The 9,628-nt window shown below is 54.2% G+C and overlaps 9 non-coding genes across 9 annotated transcripts; all 9 read right to left on the reverse strand.

The window, feature by feature from the left end:
- Positions 1 to 1,546: 1,546 nt before the first annotated feature.
- LOC126213833 (5S ribosomal RNA) lies at positions 1,547 to 1,665 on the reverse strand. The gene has a single exon (XR_007541476.1). It is a non-coding gene; the product is annotated as a 5S ribosomal RNA (ribosomal RNA).
- An 855-nt stretch (positions 1,666 to 2,520) lies between these two features.
- Positions 2,521 to 2,639, reverse strand: LOC126213966 (5S ribosomal RNA). The gene has a single exon (XR_007541596.1). It is a non-coding gene; the product is annotated as a 5S ribosomal RNA (ribosomal RNA).
- An 859-nt stretch (positions 2,640 to 3,498) lies between these two features.
- LOC126213834 (5S ribosomal RNA) lies at positions 3,499 to 3,617 on the reverse strand. The gene has a single exon (XR_007541477.1). It is a non-coding gene; the product is annotated as a 5S ribosomal RNA (ribosomal RNA).
- An 849-nt stretch (positions 3,618 to 4,466) lies between these two features.
- On the reverse strand, positions 4,467 to 4,585 carry LOC126213835 (5S ribosomal RNA). The gene has a single exon (XR_007541478.1). It is a non-coding gene; the product is annotated as a 5S ribosomal RNA (ribosomal RNA).
- Positions 4,586 to 5,444: 859 nt separating this feature from the next.
- LOC126213836 (5S ribosomal RNA) lies at positions 5,445 to 5,563 on the reverse strand. Its single transcript, XR_007541479.1, has one exon. It is a non-coding gene; the product is annotated as a 5S ribosomal RNA (ribosomal RNA).
- An 855-nt stretch (positions 5,564 to 6,418) lies between these two features.
- Positions 6,419 to 6,537, reverse strand: LOC126213838 (5S ribosomal RNA). Its single transcript, XR_007541481.1, has one exon. It is a non-coding gene; the product is annotated as a 5S ribosomal RNA (ribosomal RNA).
- Positions 6,538 to 7,386: 849 nt separating this feature from the next.
- On the reverse strand, positions 7,387 to 7,505 carry LOC126213839 (5S ribosomal RNA). Its single transcript, XR_007541482.1, has one exon. It is a non-coding gene; the product is annotated as a 5S ribosomal RNA (ribosomal RNA).
- Positions 7,506 to 8,360: 855 nt separating this feature from the next.
- On the reverse strand, positions 8,361 to 8,479 carry LOC126213841 (5S ribosomal RNA). Its single transcript, XR_007541483.1, has one exon. It is a non-coding gene; the product is annotated as a 5S ribosomal RNA (ribosomal RNA).
- An 849-nt stretch (positions 8,480 to 9,328) lies between these two features.
- LOC126213842 (5S ribosomal RNA) lies at positions 9,329 to 9,447 on the reverse strand. The gene has a single exon (XR_007541484.1). It is a non-coding gene; the product is annotated as a 5S ribosomal RNA (ribosomal RNA).
- Positions 9,448 to 9,628: the final 181 nt, after the last annotated feature.

A 9,628-nucleotide genomic window follows, 5' to 3' on the forward strand; every position in this document is an offset into this window, starting at 1 on the left:
ACGGAATATGCTGCCTAACCACCATCTTAACACTGCGCACACCGTTCTCGACTTGAAATATATACGCAGACGACCATTTCTCTTTCACAACAGATAAAACAGTGCCATATGGCCGCAAGTGACGAGAAATAGTGTCGTTGCGAATTTCAAACGGAAGGTTAAATATCCGTATTTGCCGAAGACCAAAACCAGCATGAGACACAGTGACATTACTAATATTTCCGTTAAGGTGTCGAAATCTGCGAACACCGTCATTAACAGAAACAACAGCATCACACAGATCGGAAGATTTCAGTTTTAAGAACACAGAATTTAAAAACGTATCGAACTGAATACCGAGTACATCATTAGTAGACAACAACAAATCCTCAATTAACCAACGATGGATCTCAAAAGCCGAAGGTTTCTCTACAGAACGATCAAACTCGCACTGAACATTGTTCTGTCGCTCTTCACTGTCATCGTAAAGTATATCCATTACTTACAGTCAGTAGAAGTATAGCCACGTGGCAAAGTAAGCAGACGAACGCCGAGGCGCCGCCGGCCAAGTCGCACAAGGAAACACTGCACGCGAGGCACCGAGGTGTTGCCAGGCGGGCAGCCAGCCAAGTACTAACCGGGCACGATGATGCTTAACTTCGGTGATCGGACGAGAACCTGTGTATTCATCATGGTATGGCCGTTGGCGCTCATCTAATGTAGGAGCACGGCAGAATTCGCGTTCGGCTTTTCTCCCAACACACGAAATGTTAGTTTTCGGCCGCATTTGACGAAAGCACTTCCTTCCGCAACAGCCAGTTCCTCGAGGACGGCGCGGGGGGCGCGCCCGGCGTCCCAGCAGAGCGACGGCCGAATTAGCGGGCGCACCGCCGCGTGTGTCAGACGCACTGCTGCTCGTTGCACCTCCTGTCATTCGCTGCGCGCGTGCAGCCTTCGACACTAGCGGAGGACGCATCTTGTCCCTGGTGTCCAGCGGAGGGCCTGTGCGTGGTGTGGCAGTGTCGTGCTGGAGGGCGCCACTGGTAGCATGTGGGCTTCCTCGCCTCGCCTCGCCTCGCCTCGCCTCGCCTCGCCTCGCCTCACACCAGGTGTGTGCGTAGTTTGCAGTGCATTCGCACCATTCCTATCCCTGTCCCCGTCCGCGTCCCGACTTGTCCCGACTTTGCTCGGCTGCCGCTCGCTGCCGCTCGGGTCGTGGTCCATATGACAGCGCAAGCACGACAAACGTCTGCGGGACGAGACGAGACGAGACGACAAGGAATAAATTCGTGATTACAAAAATTTGGAACTCTACACTCCTACACAAAAATAGGCGGTGACGTATTTCAGAAATCACCTGCCGATTCGTACTGTTTTGTCGTTTTCAAAGTCTTCTTGGCAAACTTGGTTAGCACATTCTCCCTCAAACAGAGTTAATTACTGCATTTTCGTACCATTACAGTAGTTTAAAAGGCTTAAGGAAGCATCTTTGTCACAACAGAAAGGTAGTTTGAAAATTGGGCTGGCAGGGGTAGCGACATAATAACAAAAAAAAAAAAAGGAAGACAGCCAACAGCACCCGGGTTTCCCAGGCGGTCACCCATCCAAGTACTAACCGGGCACGATGATGCTTAACTTCGGTGATCGGACGAGAACCGGTGTATTCATCATGGTATGGCCGTTGGCGCTCATCTAATGTAGGAGCACGGCAGAATTCGCGTTCGGCTTTTCTCCCAACACACGAAATGTTAGTTTTCGGCCGCATTTGACGAAAGCACTTCCTTCCGCAACAGCCAGTTCCTCGAGGACGGCGCGGGGGGCGCGCCCGGCGTCCCAGCAGAGCGACGGCCGAATTAGCGGGCGCACCGCCGCGTGTGTCAGACGCACTGCTGCTCGTTGCACCTCCTGTCATTCGCTGCGCGCGTGCAGCCTTCGACACTAGCGGAGGACGCATCTTGTCCCTGGTGTCCAGCGGAGGGCCTGTGCGTGGTGTGGCAGTGTCGTGCTGGAGGGCGCCACTGGTAGCATGTGGGCTTCCTCGCCTCGCCTCGCCTCGCCTCGCCTCGCCTCACACCAGGTGTGTGCGTAGTTTGCAGTGCATTCGCACCATTCCTATCCCTGTCCCCGTCCGCGTCCCGACTTGTCCCGACTTTGCTCGGCTGCCGCTCGCTGCCGCTCGGGTCGTGGTCCATATGACAGCGCAAGCACGACAAACGTCTGCGGGACGAGACGAGACGAGACGACAAGGAATAAATTCGTGATTACAAAAATTTGGAACTCTACACTCCTACACAAAAATAGGCGGTGACGTATTTCAGAAATCACCTGCCGATTCGTACTGTTTTGTCGTTTTCAAAGTCTTCTTGGCAAACTTGGTTAGCACATTCTCCCTCAAACAGAGTTAATTACTGCATTTTCGTACCATTACAGTAGTTTAAAAGGCTTAAGGAAGCATCTTTGTCACAACAGAAAGGTAGTTTGAAAATTGGGCTGGCAGGGGTAGCGACATAATAACAAAAAAAAAAAAATCAAAAGGAAGACAGCCAACAGCACCCGGGTTTCCCAGGCGGTCACCCATCCAAGTACTAACCGGGCACGATGATGCTTAACTTCGGTGATCGGACGAGAACCTGTGTATTCATCATGGTATGGCCGTTGGCGCTCATCTAATGTAGGAGCACGGCAGAATTCGCGTTCGGCTTTTCTCCCAACACACGAAATGTTAGTTTTCGGCCGCATTTGACGAAAGCACTTCCTTCCGCAACAGCCAGTTCCTCGAGGACGGCGCGGGGGGCGCGCCCGGCGTCCCAGCAGAGCGACGGCCGAATTAGCGGGCGCACCGCCGCGTGTGTCAGACGCACTGCTGCTCGTTGCACCTCCTGTCATTCGCTGCGCGCGTGCAGCCTTCGACACTAGCGGAGGACGCATCTTGTCCCTGGTGTCCAGCGGAGGGCCTGTGCGTGGTGTGGCAGTGTCGTGCTGGAGGGCGCCACTGGTAGCATGTGGGCTTCCTCGCCTCGCCTCGCCTCGCCTCGCCTCGCCTCGCCTCGCCTCACACCAGGTGTGTGCGTAGTTTGCAGTGCATTCGCACCATTCCTATCCCTGTCCCCGTCCGCGTCCCGACTTGTCCCGACTTTGCTCGGCTGCCGCTCGCTGCCGCTCGGGTCGTGGTCCATATGACAGCGCAAGCACGACAAACGTCTGCGGGACGAGACGAGACGAGACGACAAGGAATAAATTCGTGATTACAAAAATTTGGAACTCTACACTCCTACACAAAAATAGGCGGTGACGTATTTCAGAAATCACCTGCCGATTCGTACTGTTTTGTCGTTTTCAAAGTCTTCTTGGCAAACTTGGTTAGCACATTCTCCCTCAAACAGAGTTAATTACTGCATTTTCGTACCATTACAGTAGTTTAAAAGGCTTAAGGAAGCATCTTTGTCACAACAGAAAGGTAGTTTGAAAATTGGGCTGGCAGGGGTAGCGACATAATAACAAAAAAAAAAAAAGGAAGACAGCCAACAGCACCCGGGTTTCCCAGGCGGTCACCCATCCAAGTACTAACCGGGCACGATGATGCTTAACTTCGGTGATCGGACGAGAACCGGTGTATTCATCATGGTATGGCCGTTGGCGCTCATCTAATGTAGGAGCACGGCAGAATTCGCGTTCGGCTTTTCTCCCAACACACGAAATGTTAGTTTTCGGCCGCATTTGACGAAAGCACTTCCTTCCGCAACAGCCAGTTCCTCGAGGACGGCGCGGGGGGCGCGCCCGGCGTCCCAGCAGAGCGACGGCCGAATTAGCGGGCGCACCGCCGCGTGTGTCAGACGCACTGCTGCTCGTTGCACCTCCTGTCATTCGCTGCGCGCGTGCAGCCTTCGACACTAGCGGAGGACGCATCTTGTCCCTGGTGTCCAGCGGAGGGCCTGTGCGTGGTGTGGCAGTGTCGTGCTGGAGGGCGCCACTGGTAGCATGTGGGCTTCCTCGCCTCGCCTCGCCTCGCCTCGCCTCGCCTCACACCAGGTGTGTGCGTAGTTTGCAGTGCATTCGCACCATTCCTATCCCTGTCCCCGTCCGCGTCCCGACTTGTCCCGACTTTGCTCGGCTGCCGCTCGCTGCCGCTCGGGTCGTGGTCCATATGACAGCGCAAGCACGACAAACGTCTGCGGGACGAGACGAGACGAGACGACAAGGAATAAATTCGTGATTACAAAAATTTGGAACTCTACACTCCTACACAAAAATAGGCGGTGACGTATTTCAGAAATCACCTGCCGATTCGTACTGTTTTGTCGTTTTCAAAGTCTTCTTGGCAAACTTGGTTAGCACATTCTCCCTCAAACAGAGTTAATTACTGCATTTTCGTACCATTACAGTAGTTTAAAAGGCTTAAGGAAGCATCTTTGTCACAACAGAAAGGTAGTTTGAAAATTGGGCTGGCAGGGGTAGCGACATAATAACAAAAAAAAAAAAAGGAAGACAGCCAACAGCACCCGGGTTTCCCAGGCGGTCACCCATCCAAGTACTAACCGGGCACGATGATGCTTAACTTCGGTGATCGGACGAGAACCGGTGTATTCATCATGGTATGGCCGTTGGCGCTCATCTAATGTAGGAGCACGGCAGAATTCGCGTTCGGCTTTTCTCCCAACACACGAAATGTTAGTTTTCGGCCGCATTTGACGAAAGCACTTCCTTCCGCAACAGCCAGTTCCTCGAGGACGGCGCGGGGGGCGCGCCCGGCGTCCCAGCAGAGCGACGGCCGAATTAGCGGGCGCACCGCCGCGTGTGTCAGACGCACTGCTGCTCGTTGCACCTCCTGTCATTCGCTGCGCGCGTGCAGCCTTCGACACTAGCGGAGGACGCATCTTGTCCCTGGTGTCCAGCGGAGGGCCTGTGCGTGGTGTGGCAGTGTCGTGCTGGAGGGCGCCACTGGTAGCATGTGGGCTTCCTCGCCTCGCCTCGCCTCGCCTCGCCTCGCCTCGCCTCGCCTCACACCAGGTGTGTGCGTAGTTTGCAGTGCATTCGCACCATTCCTATCCCTGTCCCCGTCCGCGTCCCGACTTGTCCCGACTTTGCTCGGCTGCCGCTCGCTGCCGCTCGGGTCGTGGTCCATATGACAGCGCAAGCACGACAAACGTCTGCGGGACGAGACGAGACGAGACGACAAGGAATAAATTCGTGATTACAAAAATTTGGAACTCTACACTCCTACACAAAAATAGGCGGTGACGTATTTCAGAAATCACCTGCCGATTCGTACTGTTTTGTCGTTTTCAAAGTCTTCTTGGCAAACTTGGTTAGCACATTCTCCCTCAAACAGAGTTAATTACTGCATTTTCGTACCATTACAGTAGTTTAAAAGGCTTAAGGAAGCATCTTTGTCACAACAGAAAGGTAGTTTGAAAATTGGGCTGGCAGGGGTAGCGACATAATAACAAAAAAAAAAAAAGGAAGACAGCCAACAGCACCCGGGTTTCCCAGGCGGTCACCCATCCAAGTACTAACCGGGCACGATGATGCTTAACTTCGGTGATCGGACGAGAACCGGTGTATTCATCATGGTATGGCCGTTGGCGCTCATCTAATGTAGGAGCACGGCAGAATTCGCGTTCGGCTTTTCTCCCAACACACGAAATGTTAGTTTTCGGCCGCATTTGACGAAAGCACTTCCTTCCGCAACAGCCAGTTCCTCGAGGACGGCGCGGGGGGCGCGCCCGGCGTCCCAGCAGAGCGACGGCCGAATTAGCGGGCGCACCGCCGCGTGTGTCAGACGCACTGCTGCTCGTTGCACCTCCTGTCATTCGCTGCGCGCGTGCAGCCTTCGACACTAGCGGAGGACGCATCTTGTCCCTGGTGTCCAGCGGAGGGCCTGTGCGTGGTGTGGCAGTGTCGTGCTGGAGGGCGCCACTGGTAGCATGTGGGCTTCCTCGCCTCGCCTCGCCTCGCCTCGCCTCGCCTCACACCAGGTGTGTGCGTAGTTTGCAGTGCATTCGCACCATTCCTATCCCTGTCCCCGTCCGCGTCCCGACTTGTCCCGACTTTGCTCGGCTGCCGCTCGCTGCCGCTCGGGTCGTGGTCCATATGACAGCGCAAGCACGACAAACGTCTGCGGGACGAGACGAGACGAGACGACAAGGAATAAATTCGTGATTACAAAAATTTGGAACTCTACACTCCTACACAAAAATAGGCGGTGACGTATTTCAGAAATCACCTGCCGATTCGTACTGTTTTGTCGTTTTCAAAGTCTTCTTGGCAAACTTGGTTAGCACATTCTCCCTCAAACAGAGTTAATTACTGCATTTTCGTACCATTACAGTAGTTTAAAAGGCTTAAGGAAGCATCTTTGTCACAACAGAAAGGTAGTTTGAAAATTGGGCTGGCAGGGGTAGCGACATAATAACAAAAAAAAAAAAATCAAAAGGAAGACAGCCAACAGCACCCGGGTTTCCCAGGCGGTCACCCATCCAAGTACTAACCGGGCACGATGATGCTTAACTTCGGTGATCGGACGAGAACCGGTGTATTCATCATGGTATGGCCGTTGGCGCTCATCTAATGTAGGAGCACGGCAGAATTCGCGTTCGGCTTTTCTCCCAACACACGAAATGTTAGTTTTCGGCCGCATTTGACGAAAGCACTTCCTTCCGCAACAGCCAGTTCCTCGAGGACGGCGCGGGGGGCGCGCCCGGCGTCCCAGCAGAGCGACGGCCGAATTAGCGGGCGCACCGCCGCGTGTGTCAGACGCACTGCTGCTCGTTGCACCTCCTGTCATTCGCTGCGCGCGTGCAGCCTTCGACACTAGCGGAGGACGCATCTTGTCCCTGGTGTCCAGCGGAGGGCCTGTGCGTGGTGTGGCAGTGTCGTGCTGGAGGGCGCCACTGGTAGCATGTGGGCTTCCTCGCCTCGCCTCGCCTCGCCTCGCCTCGCCTCACACCAGGTGTGTGCGTAGTTTGCAGTGCATTCGCACCATTCCTATCCCTGTCCCCGTCCGCGTCCCGACTTGTCCCGACTTTGCTCGGCTGCCGCTCGCTGCCGCTCGGGTCGTGGTCCATATGACAGCGCAAGCACGACAAACGTCTGCGGGACGAGACGAGACGAGACGACAAGGAATAAATTCGTGATTACAAAAATTTGGAACTCTACACTCCTACACAAAAATAGGCGGTGACGTATTTCAGAAATCACCTGCCGATTCGTACTGTTTTGTCGTTTTCAAAGTCTTCTTGGCAAACTTGGTTAGCACATTCTCCCTCAAACAGAGTTAATTACTGCATTTTCGTACCATTACAGTAGTTTAAAAGGCTTAAGGAAGCATCTTTGTCACAACAGAAAGGTAGTTTGAAAATTGGGCTGGCAGGGGTAGCGACATAATAACAAAAAAAAAAAAAGGAAGACAGCCAACAGCACCCGGGTTTCCCAGGCGGTCACCCATCCAAGTACTAACCGGGCACGATGATGCTTAACTTCGGTGATCGGACGAGAACCGGTGTATTCATCATGGTATGGCCGTTGGCGCTCATCTAATGTAGGAGCACGGCAGAATTCGCGTTCGGCTTTTCTCCCAACACACGAAATGTTAGTTTTCGGCCGCATTTGACGAAAGCACTTCCTTCCGCAACAGCCAGTTCCTCGAGGACGGCGCGGGGGGCGCGCCCGGCGTCCCAGCAGAGCGACGGCCGAATTAGCGGGCGCACCGCCGCGTGTGTCAGACGCACTGCTGCTCGTTGCACCTCCTGTCATTCGCTGCGCGCGTGCAGCCTTCGACACTAGCGGAGGACGCATCTTGTCCCTGGTGTCCAGCGGAGGGCCTGTGCGTGGTGTGGCAGTGTCGTGCTGGAGGGCGCCACTGGTAGCATGTGGGCTTCCTCGCCTCGCCTCGCCTCGCCTCGCCTCGCCTCACACCAGGTGTGTGCGTAGTTTGCAGTGCATTCGCACCATTCCTATCCCTGTCCCCGTCCGCGTCCCGACTTGTCCCGACTTTGCTCGGCTGCCGCTCGCTGCCGCTCGGGTCGTGGTCCATATGACAGCGCAAGCACGACAAACGTCTGCGGGACGAGACGAGACGAGACGACAAGGAATAAATTCGTGATTACAAAAATTTGGAACTCTACACTCCTACACAAAAATAGGCGGTGACGTATTTCAGAAATCACCTGCCGATTCGTACTGTTTTGTCGTTTTCAAAGTCTTCTTGGCAAACTTGGTTAGCACATTCTCCCTCAAACAGAGTTAATTACTGCATTTTCGTACCATTACAGTAGTTTAAAAGGCTTAAGGAAGCATCTTTGTCACAACAGAAAGGTAGTTTGAAAATTGGGCTGGCAGGGGTAGCGACATAATAACAAAAAAAAAAAAATCAAAAGGAAGACAGCCAACAGCACCCGGGTTTCCCAGGCGGTCACCCATCCAAGTACTAACCGGGCACGATGATGCTTAACTTCGGTGATCGGACGAGAACCGGTGTATTCATCATGGTATGGCCGTTGGCGCTCATCTAATGTAGGAGCACGGCAGAATTCGCGTTCGGCTTTTCTCCCAACACACGAAATGTTAGTTTTCGGCCGCATTTGACGAAAGCACTTCCTTCCGCAACAGCCAGTTCCTCGAGGACGGCGCGGGGGGCGCGCCCGGCGTCCCAGCAGAGCGACGGCCGAATTAGCGGGCGCACCGCCGCGTGTGTCAGACGCACTGCTGCTCGTTGCACCTCCTGTCATTCGCTGCGCGCGTGCAGCCTTCGACACTAGCGGAGGACGCATCTTGTCCCTGGTGTCCAGCGGAGGGCCTGTGCGTGGTGTGGCAGTGTCGTGCTGGAGGGCGCCACTGGTAGCATGTGGGCTTCCTCGCCTCGCCTCGCCTCGCCTCGCCTCGCCTCACACCAGGTGTGTGCGTAGTTTGCAGTGCATTCGCACCATTCCTATCCCTGTCCCCGTCCGCGTCCCGACTTGTCCCGACTTTGCTCGGCTGCCGCTCGCTGCCGCTCGGGTCGTGGTCCATATGACAGCGCAAGCACGACAAACGTCTGCGGGACGAGACGAGACGAGACGACAAGGAATAAATTCGTGATTACAAAAATTTGGAACTCTACACTCCTACACAAAAATAGGCGGTGACGTATTTCAGAAATCACCTGCCGATTCGTACTGTTTTGTCGTTTTCAAAGTCTTCTTGGCAAACTTGGTTAGCACATTCTCCCTCAAACAGAGTTAATTACTGCATTTTCGTACCATTACAGTAGTTTAAAAGGCTTAAGGAAGCATCTTTGTCACAACAGAAAGGTAGTTTGAAAATTGGGCTGGCAGGGGTAGCGACATAATAACAAAAAAAAAAAAAGGAAGACAGCCAACAGCACCCGGGTTTCCCAGGCGGTCACCCATCCAAGTACTAACCGGGCACGATGATGCTTAACTTCGGTGATCGGACGAGAACCGGTGTATTCATCATGGTATGGCCGTTGGCGCTCATCTAATGTAGGAGCACGGCAGAATTCGCGTTCGGCTTTTCTCCCAACACACGAAATGTTAGTTTTCGGCCGCATTTGACGAAAGCACTTCCTTCCGCAACAGCCAGTTCCTCGAGGACGGCGCGGGGGGCGCGCCCGGCGTCCCAGCAGAGCGACGGCCGAATTAGCGGGCGCACC

This window comes from Schistocerca nitens, chromosome 11, assembly GCF_023898315.1.
Source record: "Schistocerca nitens isolate TAMUIC-IGC-003100 chromosome 11, iqSchNite1.1, whole genome shotgun sequence".
NCBI lineage: Eukaryota > Metazoa > Arthropoda > Insecta > Orthoptera > Acrididae > Schistocerca > Schistocerca nitens.